A 15,929-nucleotide genomic window follows, 5' to 3' on the forward strand; every position below is an offset into this window, starting at 1 on the left:
TGATTGTGGATGTTCGGATAAGTATTGGTTCATGTATTAACACTCTATGTTGAGTCGCGTCGCGTCGCATTCTATGTTGTTTTGACGAATTCTGGGATGTAGGAAGTCGAATGTAATGATTCCGTAGTAGGGCAGATTGTAGCGCTGCTCTCGGGAAAGATGGAATTATTGTGCCCTGTAGGTACACGGGGAAAACGTGTGACGATTGAAGTTGCACAACGCATTGTCTGGTTTCGATTTGATAACATCGTCGTGTGTTATCGTTAGGGATATTTCTGTGTGAAAGAGGTGTATGGGTAGCGAAGGCCACCTGTGAAATTTTGGTCTTAAGTACCAGGAGTCCACATGAACTCTGATTACACTTATCACTGGAAAGGTAATAGGTGTTCCCTAAGCTTGATAGAAGGGTAAAGTAGATGCTACTTTATTAACGAGTGTAATAATTCTGTAGTAAGGCAGATTGTTGCGCTGCTCTCTGGAAAGACAGGATTCTGTGTGAATGAACTACATTTTCTGTATGAAAGTGCGTAAATGAAACGACATTCGACTCAATTGTGAAACTCTGGTTTTATTTCTCACGAGCAGAGCGTCTGCAACAGGTGTCTTATTTCCGAAGAAACGGTTAGTTGATGCTTGCTAGAAGGGTAAGGTAAAAGGAAGTGCTACTTTATCGAAGGATGTAATGATTCCGTAGTAGGGCAGATTGTAGCGCTGCTCTTGGGAAAGACGGAATTCTTGTGAAAAAGGTCAAGACTATCCTTTTGTTAGCAAAACAGATAATGGTGGCGTATTTATGTAGTTACTAACAGAATTTGAGTAAAAAGTCAATGTAAGAAAGTTTGCCGATACATTTTGTAAAGGAGGAGTCAGCAGAAGCAGGGGTAGCGAGAAAAGCTGATGTCAGAAAGACCGCGCTGGGATTGGTTAGTCAGTGAGTAACGAAGCCGCTCCTGATTGGTGCGTTAGTGTGCGCCGCGCTAGGAGTGGACAATTATAGGGTGACGTAGACGCCCCGGATTGGTGCGTTAGTGAGAGTCGCGCTGGGATTGGAGAATTGCAAAAGTGGCATAGACGCTCCGGATTGGTGCGTTAGTGTAACTCGCGCTACAAATGGATAAAACAACTGAATAGTCGTAGGAGAAATCTAACGATACTGAGAAAAGAGAAAATGATGTATTACGATCCACCAGAGAAAGAGAAAAAGTCCTTGTTCGGAAAGATCAAGAACTTATTTAAAAGGGACAAACTGATTGTGACTAGAGAGGGACAGTTGCTTCCTCCACCGAAATCGCCTGCATCCTTCATGGTTGCGAAATATGGCTATCATACATGTATTTGGTTAGACAATTGGGCAAAGTATACAAAAGATGATGGAGTTTTAGCATTTCCGGAACATGATTCATTCAATTTAGCGGTATTAAGGAATTTGAGAAAAAGAATGATGAAACTGGAACCAAGACCTAGACCTACACAGTTTGAAGCATTGACAGAATGGGAAGATGCGATGTATGACAGAGAACGACAGTGGAGTGGCGGAAGGTACAAATATATGTTTGGTAGATCGTATGGATAAGAGAATCATGATGATAGAATGAAGAGATGGCGAAGTGCAAATATAACTGATGGGTTGTTCCCTATGAGAAATGTTGAAGAGACTACTGGTAGAAAATGTACAGAAAAAAGAAATAATACAGGATAAGAAGGTTATAAGTATGGTGTGCATGAGTCGGAGGATGATGTTCTTGAGGACATGTTTTATAAAAATCCACCCCCGTAGCAACCAAATTCCACATTATTGACACCAAGTGCCCCCGTAAAAGAATCACCACAAAATATAAAGTTCGAATCAGTACCACATGAGTTAGGAAGAAATAATCCCTTCAGAGAAACGGAAAATAATCAACCTAGTAAAATGGCAAATGAAAATTCCGCTGAATTAGCCAGAACTACTTTAGAGTTAACTGAAAAGATCAGGGAATTAACTAAAAATATGGAAGCTGTAACTGTTCCTGTAACAATACGACCTGTAATGCCAATTTTTGATAAACAAAAGGATAGTGAGCATTGTCTGACGATTCCTTATAACAGTAACAAAGAAAATAAAATACAAAGAAGAGGTTCAAGAGAAAATTCATGGGGACAAGCGGTAGGAATTTCTGAACAAAGTACTCCTAAAAATGTGACAGTAAATCAGAGTCTAGCGAATAGAGCAATAATGACGACAGTATCAGTACCATGATCACCAAAAGTTTAGAACAAACACGAAATGAAATGGTTCCTGTAGGTCCTACTTCTGATGAATTAAGTGAATGGCTAAGGAGTTTACAGCAAAAAGATCCTGAGCCTAGACCTTTAGATGTGTCCAAATTAAAAATAGTGTTAGAAGAATTAATAGTAGGGACCATTCCTACGGAAAAGTTAAAAACCTATCAGGATGAAGAATTAATGTTCCTATGCAAAAGTATAACGTGGATAGCGAGAAATTTACTTGAAAGATTAGAAGAAGTAGCAAGTGAAATGGGTATCGACTTCGAAAAGGTAAAGTCATTACAAAAACCATACAGAGTAAACTTTTCTGAAAAGGACATTGAAAATTTGAATACTACAGGACGAACAACTCAGATTAAAGACTTAATTATTTTACTGAGAAAATGAGGTGATGTAGACAAATGGAAAAGTAGATGGTTTCGAAAACGAGATGATGCAACAGCTAAAACGTTTGCAGCTTGCCCAGTAAGAGAAACAGAAAAGGTAGTAACTGAATGTCCCATGAGAGAGATTCCAGGTGGAGGCTATGTACATGTCCCCTGGACCAGACAAGATATTTTGTCATTTACCAATGACTTTCCACGATTGCGCGAGAAGCCAGTGGAGTGGTATAGGCAGGTAGACAGGTTTGTGAAATTATCAAAAGTATTATGGATTGATTTGAATATTCTATTTGACATAATTGTACCAGCAGACCTATGGGCAGAATGTAAAGTTACGATAGGATGGCCTACTCAAGAATACCCTAGAGATCCAAAAACAGGAGCCCCTGATCCAGAAGTAATGAGAAAATATGAACAAGTAGTTACCTTTCTGAAAAATAAAGTACCCCCTAAAGAAACTGATTGGGTAAAAATTGATAGGACTCATCAAGAAGTGAAAGAGTCTGAACATGCATATTAAGAAAGGTTGTTATTGGCCTTTGAGCAATACAGTGGTGATGAAAATTTGAGTGAGAAGGATTTGAGTCATTTTGTGTATAGATTTGTGTATGGGTTGCGACCCGAAGTAAGTGAAATGATTAAACAGCATACAGTAGATTGGCAAAATAAAAAGATAGATGAAGTACTGAGACATGCAAAATATTTTAGTGATGAAATTGAAGCAAAGCAGCGTAAATTAAAAGAAAAAGCCATGTGGGCTCAAGTAAAAGTGGCAGACAGGAAGCTCAATTGATTGAACAGGCAAATGGTATGGACACGAGACAAAAACCTAACATTGGGAAAGGGAAAGGGCAGATTAGTTTAGATGAAGCCAAAAAGAAATGGCCATGTCATAATTGCGGAAGAATAGGGCATTGGAGAACAGAGTGTAAATTTCCCCCGAGTGCTAATGGTGATAATGCATCATTGAATCCACAGGTGCAGAATGAGGTGAGTTGTCAACCGCAGTGACAGCAGCAGGTTGTTGCCCGACAGAATCAGGCGCCAAAACCGCCTTTTCCACAGAGCGTAAATCCTCAGAAATACATTAATGAGACAGGATTCTACAACGAAGAACAGGTAACAAAGCTGACGCGCGCTATTGCTGTTTCGCAGTATTGGCTACAACGCGATGAGAGTGAGTCAGAAGAGGGTTATTGACGGTGCCGAGGGGAGGAAGAAGAGTGCGTACTTGGCACAACTCTAGAAGTAGACCAGACAGGCCCTTTTGTGGATGGAAAGGTAAATGACGAAAACATTACTTTCCTAGTAGATACTGGTGCTACTCGTTCAACTGTTAGGTCAGCTGATGTTAAAAATCTTCCTCTCTCGGATGAAACGATCCAAGTAGTTGGAGTATCCAACAGACAGATAAAAAAGTATCTCACTGAACCAATTAAAGTTAACATAGGGAAATTTTCTGAAATGCACCGTTTTGTTGTGTGCGATTCAAGCCCTGTAAATTTGTTAGGGAGAGATTTGCTGTGCAAAATGAACTGCACAATATTTTGTACTCCGGATGGTATAGCTTTTGAAACTCCTGATGAGGACGTACTGTATAAAATTACTATAGCTAATATGGAACCTGAGATTACCGAGGCATTTGCTGTATTTGACCCCGAGGAATTGCCTCAAGAATTGAAAAAGACAGTAAAAACGGAGGTATGGGATTTTACAGGAGAAGATGTGAAATTAATGAAAAATGCAGATCCCGTAAAAGTTCCTGTAAAGGAAGGAGTAAGTTACCCAAATATTCCCCAGTACAAATTGACACCCGAGATAATTGCAGGAGTCACTCATATAATAGACAGAATGATTGAACAAGGTATTTTGAAGGAAATAATGAGCAGTCCATGTAATTCACCAATTATGGGCCTGAAAAAGCCTAACGGAACTTTTAGAATAGTACAAGACCTGAGAAAAATAAATAAAATCGTTGTATCATGTTGTCCCATTGTCCCGAATCCATCAGTGATTTTGTATCAGATTCCTCATGATGCAGAATGGTACACAGTGATTGATTTGTGTCACGTTTTCTTTTCCATTCCATTGCACCCTGACAGCCAACAGATTTTTGCATTCCGGTTTGGCGAAGGTATTTTGGCATGGTGCCGAATCCCACAGGGGTATACAGAGAGTCCCTCAATATTCAATCAGATATTGAAAAGGTCCTTAGAAGATTTAAAAATGCCCAAAAGTTCAGTACTGGTCCAATATATAGATGACCTGCTTGTGGTATCGAGGACTCGAGAAGCTTGTGTAGTGGATACTATTGCATTTTTGAATCATTTGGCAGATGGAGGACTTAAAGTATCCCCATCGAAATTGCAATTCTGTCAGAAAGAAGTACAATATTTAGGCCACAAAATTGAAAAAGGATTGAGAAAAGTAACTGCAGATAGAGTCAAGATAATAAAAGGAATGAGAGCCCCAATGACTCAAAGAGAAGTAAGAATGTTTCCTGGAATGGTTGGATATTGTTGTCAGTGGATTAGTAACTTTTCCCTGATTGCAAAACCTTTGGTACCCTTGACAAGAAGTGATGTAAAAGATCCCATTGAATTAAATAAAGAAGAGTTGAAGGCTTTTAAACAATTGAGAGATGGGTTGTGTGAAGCACCAGCTCTTGGCATGCCTGACTATGAAAAAGAATTTGAGCTCTATTGCAGCGAAAGAAATGGATGTGCACTTTCTGTGTTAATACAGAAACATGGAAAACTGAGGAGCCCGATTGCATATTTCTCAGCTATATTAGACCCTGTAGCTGTAGCATTGCCTGGTTGTCTGGAAGCTGTAGCAGCTACTTGTAAGAGTCTGGAACAGAGTGAAGGAATTGTGATGGGGTACCCTGTGCGAGTGTTTGTACCTCATGTGTGTCAATCCTTTTAACAAGGAACCGCACTCAGTTCATGACGCATAATCGTCTGACTAAATGTGAGAAAGTCATCTTAGGTGCAACGAATGTGAGCCTTGTGATAAGTCTGAATGTGAATCCTTCAACATTGCTACCTGATGCTGAGATTGTGGAAGTCAGAGATGATGTGGATCATGACTGTTTGGAAGTGCTTTATTTCTGTACCAAACCACGTCCTGATATAAAAGATTATGCAAAAGTTGGTCGCACACTGCTCGTCACACCAGCAAGTTGCCCCAAAGGACTGTGGTAAATGTAGTGGCGACGGCGGGTACGCCTATGCCACGATGTGTAAAAAGAACAGTATGTGTTGCGTTAGCCATCCCTGGACACGTGTTTCGAGGTAGTTGCCTCTCGTCAGCAGGGAGCAGGTCAGTGTAAAGGGGTGCCGTGTGGACTGCCAAAATGTAATTAAAAACAGGTCAAGTACCTCTCATGGCGCGCAGGTGCAGATCCAAGGCTCGTCAGCCCGTTGGCTCAAGGGAGCCGTAATAAATTATGCAAAAGTTGGTCGCACACTGCTCGTCACACCAGCAAGTTGCCCCAAAGGACTGTGGTAAATGTAGTGGCGACGGCGGGTACGCCTATGCCACGATGTGTAAAAAGAACAGTATGTGTTGCGTTAGCCATCCCTGGACACGTGTTTCGAGGTAGTTGCCTCTCGTCAGCAGGGAGCAGGTCAGTGTAAAGGGGTGCCGTGTGGACTGCCAAAATGTAATTAAAAACAGGTCAAGTACCTCTCATGGCGCGCAGGTGCAGATCCAAGGCTCGTCAGCCCGTTGGCTCAAGGGAGCCGTAATAAATTATGCAAAAGTTGGTCGCACACTGCTCGTCACACCAGCAAGTTGCCCCAAAGGACTGTGGTAAATGTAGTGGCGACGGCGGGTACGCCTATGCCACGATGTGTATCGTGTACATCGTGGCATAGGCGTACCCGCCGTCGCCACTACATTCACCACAGTCCTTTGGGGCAACTTGCTGGTGTGACGAGCAGTGTGCGACCAACTTGTGTTCAAATTATTACGGCTCCCGTGAGCTAACGGGCTGACGAGCCCTGGTTCTGCACCTGTGCGCCATGAGAGGTATTTGACCTGTTTTAATTACATTTTGGCAGTCCACTCGGCACCCCGTTACACTGTCCTGCTCCCTGCTGACGAGAGGCAACTACCTCGAAACACGTGTCCAGGGATGGCTAAATGCAACACATACTGTTTTCTTTTTACACATCGTGGCATAGGCGTACCCGCCGTCGCCACTACATTCACCACAGTCCTTTGGGGCAACTTGCTGGTGTGACGAGCAGTGTGCGACCAACTTGTGTTCAAATTATTACGGCTCCCGTGAGCTAACGGGCTGACGAGCCCTGGTTCTGCACCTGTGCGCCATGAGAGGTATTTGACCTGTTTTAATTACATTTTGGCAGTCCACTCGGCACCCCGTTACACTGTCCTGCTCCCTGCTGACGAGAGGCAACTACCTCGAAACACGTGTCCAGGGATGGCTAAATGCAACACATACTGTTTTCTTTTTACACATCGTGGCATAGGCGTACCCGCCGTCGCCACTACATTCACCACAGTCCTTTGGGGCAACTTGCTGGTGTGACGAGCAGTGTGCGACCAACTTGTGTTCAAATTATTACGGCTCCCGTGAGCTAACGGGCTGACGAGCCCTTGTTTCTGCACCTGTGCGCCATGAGAGGTATTTGACCTGTTTTAATTACATTTTGGCAGTCCACTCGGCACCCCGTTACACTGTCCTGCTCCCTGCTGACGAGAGGCAACTACCTCGAAACACGTGTCCAGGGATGGCTAAATGCAACACATACTGTTTTCTTTTTACACATCGTGGCATAGGCGTACCCGCCGTCGCCACTACATTCACCACAGTCCTTTGGGGCAACTTGCTGGTGTGACGAGCAGTGTGCGACCAACTTGTGTTCAAATTATTACGGCTCCCGTGAGCTAACGGGCTGACGAGCCCTGGTTCTGCACCTGTGCGCCATGAGAGGTATTTGACCTGTTTTAATTACATTTTGGCAGTCCACTCGGCACCCCGTTACACTGTCCTGCTCCCTGCTGACGAGAGGCAACTACCTCGAAACACGTGTCCAGGGATGGCTAAATGCAACACATACTGTTTTCTTTTTACACATCGTGGCATAGGCGTACCCGCCGTCGCCACTACATTCACCACAGTCCTTTGGGGCAACTTGCTGGTGTGACGAGCAGTGTGCGACCAACTTGTGTTCAAATTATTACGGCTCCCGTGAGCTAACGGGCTGACGAGCCCTGGTTCTGCACCTGTGCGCCATGAGAGGTATTTGACCTGTTTTAATTACATTTTGGCAGTCCACTCGGCACCCCGTTACACTGTCCTGCTCCCTGCTGACGAGAGGCAACTACCTCGAAACACGTGTCCAGGGATGGCTAAATGCAACACATACTGTTTTCTTTTTACACATCGTGGCATAGGTGTACCCGCCGTCGCCACTACATTCACCACAGTCCTTTGGGGCAACTTGCTGGTGTGACGAGCAGTGTGCGACCAACTTGTGTTCAAATTATTACGGCTCCCGTGAGCTAACGGGCTGACGAGCCCTGGTTCTGCACCTGTGCGCCATGAGAGGTATTTGACCTGTTTTAATTACATTTTGGCAGTCCACTCGGCACCCCGTTACACTGTCCTGCTCCCTGCTGACGAGAGGCAACTACCTCGAAACACGTGTCCAGGGATGGCTAAATGCAACACATACTGTTTTCTTTTTACACATCGTGGCATAGGCGTACCCGCCGTCGCCACTACATTCACCACAGTCCTTTGGGGCAACTTGCTGGTGTGACGAGCAGTGTGCGACCAACTTGTGTCCTGATATAAAAGATGTACCTTTGACAGAAAGTGACTATGTGATGTTCGTGGATGGATCATGCTTGAGAACGGATGAGGGAATTCTGAGTGCAGCGTGTGCAGTATGTACAGTAGCAGCTGTACTGGAAGCATCTTGTCTGAACGGAGTAAGGGTTGCTGAACTTTTTGCATTAGCAAGAGCATGTAAGTTGGGAAAGAATGTGAGAGTGACTGTGATAACCGATAGTCAATACGGCTTCGGTGTAGTGCATGACTTTGGGCAAATTTGGTCCCAAAGAGGGTTTTTGACATCGAGTGGAACTCCTATAAGGAATGCTGAAGTGGTTGGAAAATTGCTTGAGGTGATACAGCTGCCAAAGCAGTTAGCAGTGGTGAAATGTGCTGCACATACTAAGTCCAATGATTATATTTCAGCGGACAATCGGTTTGCCAACGACATGACTCAGTATTGTGCACATAATCAGAACTCGGTTAATCGTGGGAGAGAAAAAGAAATGAATTCATGTCCCTTGTTGTTTACTAACACTGTGAATACATGGAAAGAAGTGAGGCAGTTGCAGGAAGAAGCAGGAGATGAGGAAGTGAGACAGTGGGTAAAAGCAGGATGTTCACCACGGGAAACAGATCATGTGTGGGTTTATCTGGATGGAAGACCAGTCATGCCTGATAGCATGGTTTCTACCATGGAAAGGATGTATCATGGACAAGCACATGTAGGAAGAGATGCTATGATTAGAATTTTCAAACAAATCTGGTATAATGTAAAATTTAGACTCGTAGCTGAAAGCCTTTGTCAAAGATGCCTTATATGACAGCAATTCAATCCTGGAAGAAAAACAGTGGTAAGTCTGGGAACGATAGGACGAGAAGGAGGGCTTTTCACCAGAATGCAGATTGACTTCATTGGAATCCCCCCTTGCAACAGGTTGAGGTATGTTCTAGTGATGGTTTGTCTGTTCTCTCGATGGGTGGAAGCCTACCCAACAAGAAGGAGTGATGGAATTACAGTAGCAAAGCTGTTATTGAGAGAGTTCATTCCTAGGTTTGGTTTTCCAGCTACGATCGAGTCAGATAGAGGAAAACATTTACATAATGAAATCATGAAATTAATTTGTGAAGCATTGAATGTACAACAGAAACTACATTGTGCCTATCACCCAGAGGCTTCTGGTGTGGTGGAACAAGTAAATGGCACCATTAAAAACAGACTGGGAAAAATGTGTATAGCCACAGGTTTGAAATGGCCTGATGTCTTGCCTCTGGTACTCATGACTATTAGATCTATTCCAGATAGGAATACAGGCTTGAGTCCCCACAAAATTGTGATGGGGAGAGCAATGTGACATGTTTTCATACCCGTCATCAAGCTATTGCCTATATCTGATGACTTGGTGTTGGCTTATTGCAAGGGGTTGGCTGATTCCGTTCATTCTGTGTTTCATCAGGTTGGATCGGATGCCACCACACTTGAAAAGAAGCCAGCTCATGATCTCAGCCCAGGTGACTGGGTGAGAATAAAAGTGCACAGAAGAAGAAATTGTTTGGTCCCACGGTGGGGAAAACCACGTCAGGTGATCCTGCCCACGACGACAGCTGTAAAATGTGCAGGAGTGAAGAACTGGATTCATGCTAGTCACACCTTACGAATTCCAAATCCAGTGGATAACAAAGAAGGAGAATACTTTGAAGAATCAGATACAAGTTCTGAATCAGATACAGAAGAAATAAGAGCAAGACAAACTCCTGAAAGGGGTGAGTCAGAACCAAGTTCAGTTGTAGCACCAGAGAATCTACCATTAAGAAGAAAATTGCAGATTTCTGACACCAGCTCAGAATCAGACAATGAACCAGTACAAGCACACAAGAGAGAAAATAAAAACAGTGAAGAGACTGTCAAAGAAATTCTTGATAAAGAAGTTCCGTATGAAATGTCAAGAGAAATTCCACCTGGTACAGAGAGTGAGGGAAAGATTGTCGCGGAAGAACCCCGAGGAGATGTAGGGAAACCATACATCCAGGTAGAAGAAGGGATAGTTAGTCAGCAGGAAGATTGTGTGGAAGAACCACGAGGAGGGACAGAAGTATGTAAGAAAAAAGAAGTGGTGGAAAGAAAGACTACTGAAAGTAAAAGTCAAGTTGGAACTGAATCGGCGGACAGTGATGAAGAAGTACCAGAAGGTCGAGTCCTGAGGAAAAGAGCATGGAGAACTGAGAGAAATGAAAAGGGAAGTAAGCTAAAAAGGCCAGCAAGGGATGAAATTTGGCCAAACAAGATAAAGAGATTGAGATATAGATTCACACAAGTAAATTCATCCAGAGCTGAACAAGTGAATGAGGTGTCTAGCCAAGAAAAATCAAAAGACAGAGAACAAACACCAACAAAGGAGAGCAAAAGGACTAGAAAGCCCAACCAGAAGTATAAGTCACCAGAATGGTCATATGTGGCACTTCCTGAAGTACGAGAAGAGGCAGACAGCCAAAGAGATCTAGAGGTGACTATACCAGGAGTGGTTGAGGAAGACAAAGAATCGGAAATCCTGAGAGTTATCTTGTCCGACATTGGGGACGAGACGGATGTTCAGGAAATTCTGAATCAAGATTGTGAAAGAAAAGTGAAAGACTATCAAATGCCAAACTGAAGAGACAAAAGTGCTCTGAAAAGAGAAACTTGAAATTTACCGGAAAAGACATAAACTGAAAGAACCAAGTAGGTGCTTAGAGCCTTGGGTTAGACAAAACTAGTTGTGAAGTAGAAGAGGCTAAGTCAAAAGACACTGATCATTTTTCAAAATGGCAAACACAGAAAGTAGAAAATCTAAATGTGTGTTCCTTAGAAGATGGTTCAAAATGTGTTGTTGTTGTACAGGATTACTAATGCTTCTGTGGAGTGTGTTTGCTTTAATGGTTTCATTTAAGGTTACATTAGAAACAATAGAAGGACATAGTGAAAATAAGATTAATGTAGAAAAGATTCAAAAGATTTATCCGACTAAAATAGATAGAAATTATTTACATAAAGATAGGTCCATAACTGACTTTTCTAACAATGTTTTTTCAAAATTATTATACGAATATGTGAAGACAATGAATGTGAGGGATTGCTACATCTGCATGCAGTTGCCTGCATCTGTATCTGAGGGAGTGACATATCATCACCTCCCAGTAACATATGAAATAACATGTAGTGTATTAGCAAGTTTGTTTTACAATATAGGGAGACTAGAATATTACTTTTCAGATGTAGGTAACATATTTTCACAAGTACCTGTAGTCAATAAACTGAATAAAGTAAAACCTGCTAAAGTATTAGGTGATTTTTTCTTAGAAACTAAAGAATTAACATTAGAGTCAATATTTAGAAATAATCTAACTTGTAGTCTGAAAAGAGAGGAGAAGACTTTCTTAGATATGGTAGAAGAAAGGAGATTAAAAATGCAAAATAAGGTACCAGAGGGAAAGGAAGAAACGACAGTCTGGGATGTTGAAAGAGAAAAACATTTGAAAGGAGAAGCTAGTCCAACAATGGCTCTAGATTGGCCTCAGAAATTAAAGTTGTGTATTAGAAGAAATCAGACTGCATATGATAACTACTTTGTAGGCACAAGTGACTGCCATGATACTTATAGAATCATGGGTGGATGGGGATTTAAAGGAGGAAATGATCCGGTTTTTCCTGGATTATATTTTATCTGTGGGGACAAAGTTTATTATCGATTACCTGATCATTGATATGGCACATGTTATCGCGGCCTGGTTTTCCCAAAGATATTTCATGTGGGGAGAGGAAAAGATGGTAGACAACTAACACGTAGGAGAAGAGAATATTGGTGAGAGATTGTAGGAGACATTTTTGGAGCATTGATACCAGCAGTGGGAATATCTCTAAATGCACATCAAATTAGAAAATTGTCAACAGTAGTGGATCGCTTGTCAACAAGCACTGCTGGAGGATTTTTATTGGTAAATACTGAAATGGTTGCCATGCGAGCCATGGTAATGCAAAATCAACTTGCCCTTGATATAATTTTGGCAAAAGAGGGTGGAGTCTGTGGAATGCTGAAAGTTCAACATTGTTGTACTTACATTCCTGACGAAAGTCAAGATTTAAAGACGTACATAAAGAATATAACTGATTTGCATGAGGAGATTGTTCCACTGGAGGTTGAAGGTATTTGGGAAAAGATTGGAAAGAAGTTTTCTATTATTAAAGACTTTTTTCTAAAACTAGGTAGTACCTTTATTGGTAAGATATTATTTCCAGTAACATGTGTGATTATTTTAGTATTAATTCTGAGATTAGGATGTTTATGTAGCAAAAGAAGAAAAATATACGAAATAGCATAAAAAGAGAAACTCTAAAGAAAAGAGAGAAAGAAAGGATTGAAAGAGAATTTGAAGAGGTAGAATTAGAAGAGTGGAAAGAGAATATGTATAGAAAAACAAGAGAAGAAGAGACAGGTGAAACAGTAATGTGATCTAACAAAATATTAAGAGAACTGAATTCATTTCTATTTACAAAACTTTTCAAAATTTTAAGGTAGTGTGGCGATGTTAAAAATCACCAAAGGGGGGATTGATGGAGCAGGTAGATCAAAATTGTGTATACCTCCTCTATTTTGCATGAAAAGACTAATTATATAACCTACTGATTATCATTTTGCTAATGGATTGCTGTGTGATACTAAATCAACCTTTTGCAGACACCAATTATACGTTGGAAATTGCTATTTGCATGGCAAAATAACTCTAATAACTAAAATATGTACGTATATTAATAGTAGTACATGTGGCAATTAGATATCGGATGGTTTATGTTGCTTATGTGATGTTTGCGTTCCTGATTGGATCCTAAAGGTGAATATTATAGCTTTAAATGTTGCTATATGCTAGGAAAATACTAATATATAAAGGGATTAGTGAGGGTTTAACATTAGAATCATCATTTCTTTGTATTAATTATTCTTTTGTGTTTGTTTCGCTTAAGTTGACATTTGGGCCTACCCTAACATGGCGTCCGATATCGAGTTCAGAAGTGGCCACCGTCTCGTGAGCACGATGCCTACTGCGCAGACCCGGATGGCTCCGTGAACTTCCTGACAACCCCTGTGCACCATGTCCTCGGTCAAGGATAGGATCTTGGTGGACTGCCAAACTTCAGTCAGTAAAAACTGGTCTAAATGAACAATTGGGACATTCAAGCCAACCTTAAACATTGTTGCATAAGGACAAACTACAGCTACGGAAATGAACCAGCAAAATCCATGAGAACCTCAAAGAATAAAAATCGGACGTTTTTCGATCAGCCAATCACAGACCTTCTCCGCCTAAAATGTTTCATATTATCCCGAAATTTATTATAAACAGAGTAGTGGAGTAGGGAAGGAAATCCCCATTTTTCATGTTCCATTTATCTTTTCTCTCTCCATTTCCCATTTTCCCGATGGCATGCTGGCATTTGGCAGTTTGTGGCCTGCACACCCTCTTTGACCCCACAGGCGATGACAGATGCTTGCACGATTTCTTGTCCTTTGGAGATCTTTGGGACTGTAACGTGCTGAGCAAAGAACTTTGGACTTTGAGCTTTGGTTGCTTATTTTGGACAATTAACTGCTAAATTCGGTTATGCAGAGCCAAATGAATTAGAGAAAAATCCAGATAGCAAGAATAGGTAAATATAAATGTCCAGCGATCTGTATTACTTGACTAAATTTCTAAACTTTGATTAATCATAAATGTTGAAAATTAATTGCAAACAATATTTAGATAAACAAATATTTGATTAACAGAAGTTATGAGTTTGTGGTTTTTCGATATAGAGAATAAAAGATTCTGAGTCTTAAAATGTGTTTTAGCTGGTTCTAAATCACCATCAACCAATCCAACTAATTGGTCCGTCGACCAAGTGGGTGGAGTACCTTGATGTTTAGGATTAGGAATCTATAGGTGGTGAATGCTAATGTATATTTTGTAAAATAACTTTTATTTCCTATAGGTAATAAGGTACCCCCCCACATGTCCAGCGCTTGTATTATTCATCCCTCCTGTGTGCAGACTCGTGAGTAAGAGACGTGTGAGTGTTGGTGATATGGGCCCCACCATGACTGCGTGTGTGAATGAGCTAGTGTGACGTTTGGTCTGCGACGCAGGGAGGTTAGTTGTGTATAAATATATTTGTCCTTTTCTTTTCCTCCTTTTTTTCTCCGGTCTCGCGCTGGATCAGAGTCTTCTGTTTTCTTCTCTATTTTTAGGGGTTGTCTTGTTTCTTTTTTCACCTCTTTTATTGTTCCTTGAAATATTGTACAAGTGTACACCTATGCTACGAATAAAACTTTAATAAAAAGATGAAAAATAACTCTCCCATCTTGCACTTTGTAAAAGGAAGTATCTGTTGCCCAAACTTGCAATTCCCCAACATATTAAACAATTTGGGACCCATCACCATTACTTTGCACCTTCTTACTCTGTAATGTATTGTTTGTGCATCTATGGATCCTCTGGGGGCTCCAGTGGAAGTGTGGACCTGTCCCCAGAGTACGCACCTCAGGTGGCCACTACAGCTACCCACCACCATCCCCAGGTCCAGTCACCCTCCTTCCATTCTGCCAGTCGAAGTAACACAGCCACACCAGTACCTAGAGTTCCAGGACTATCCTGGGTGTGAAGATGTAGACACGTTCAGATCATTGTCTCTGGTCAAATGGGCCTGGCCGGTTCGCTTTTTCCTCTCCTTCCAATGGCGATGATTCCCCACCAGCAGCTGCCTTACTTGGGACGAATGTTACCCGGCCCTGCCAGCGATGGGGCCTGGGTAGGGCATGCACCTTCTAGGTGTCCATCTCTTTCAATGTGTGGTCGCTCCTAGGGGTCTTCAGTGGTGGAATCTCCTCTGCCAATTCCCAGGCTTGTGCCACAGTGCCCAAACAAAGTGAGCCTCTCCTTGGTGAAAGGCTTTTAGTTAAGCTGGATAAAGATGTACTTAATTTGCATTTCTCTGAGTTTGGCTTTCACTTCCAGGAATGTACACTATTTCGGCTGAAAGTAAAGTCTAAGACCATGATCTGGGCAAACTCTAAAGAGGATGACTGATATCCGTGTGCCATCCAAAGGATAACATTTCCGTCCAGGTAGAGAAGCAGCCACAGAATCACAGGTCTAGGTGGCACCACGGGGGGAATAAAGGCTCTGTGAGCCCCTCTATTATGAAACAGGAGGAGAGTTTGTGGGCTGGGACCCAGGATATAAAGCATTGTGTAAAGTATTGCTCTGGACACATGCCCTCGAAGCCCTCTGGAACATCCAACCAGGCACAAAAGACTCTTTCAGGATCTGCCCTTGGCATCTTCTGTATGTTTCTCGAGCTGCAGGGTCACTTCCCCAGTACTTAATTTGAACCAGTGGTTTCCTGTTCTTGGCATCGGCACTTAATTACCAACACTGGTGCTTATGAAAGTCTGCCA

General features: G+C 42.0%; 1 protein-coding gene and 1 long non-coding RNA gene across 3 annotated transcripts in view; one reads left to right on the top strand and one right to left on the bottom strand.

Annotated features, from left to right (window-relative positions):
• LOC146856569 (uncharacterized) overlaps window positions 1-15,929 on the top strand; it is a 161,134-nt gene that overhangs the window by 68,137 nt on the left and 77,068 nt on the right. The gene's annotated exons all lie outside the window — the stretch shown is intronic.
• LOC146856570 (uncharacterized) overlaps window positions 1-15,929 on the bottom strand; it is a 51,143-nt gene that overhangs the window by 24,936 nt on the left and 10,278 nt on the right. The window lies entirely within an intron of this gene.

Source organism: Triturus cristatus, chromosome 4_1 (genome assembly GCF_964204655.1).
Source record: "Triturus cristatus chromosome 4_1, aTriCri1.1, whole genome shotgun sequence".
Taxonomy (NCBI): Eukaryota; Metazoa; Chordata; class Amphibia; order Caudata; family Salamandridae; genus Triturus; species Triturus cristatus.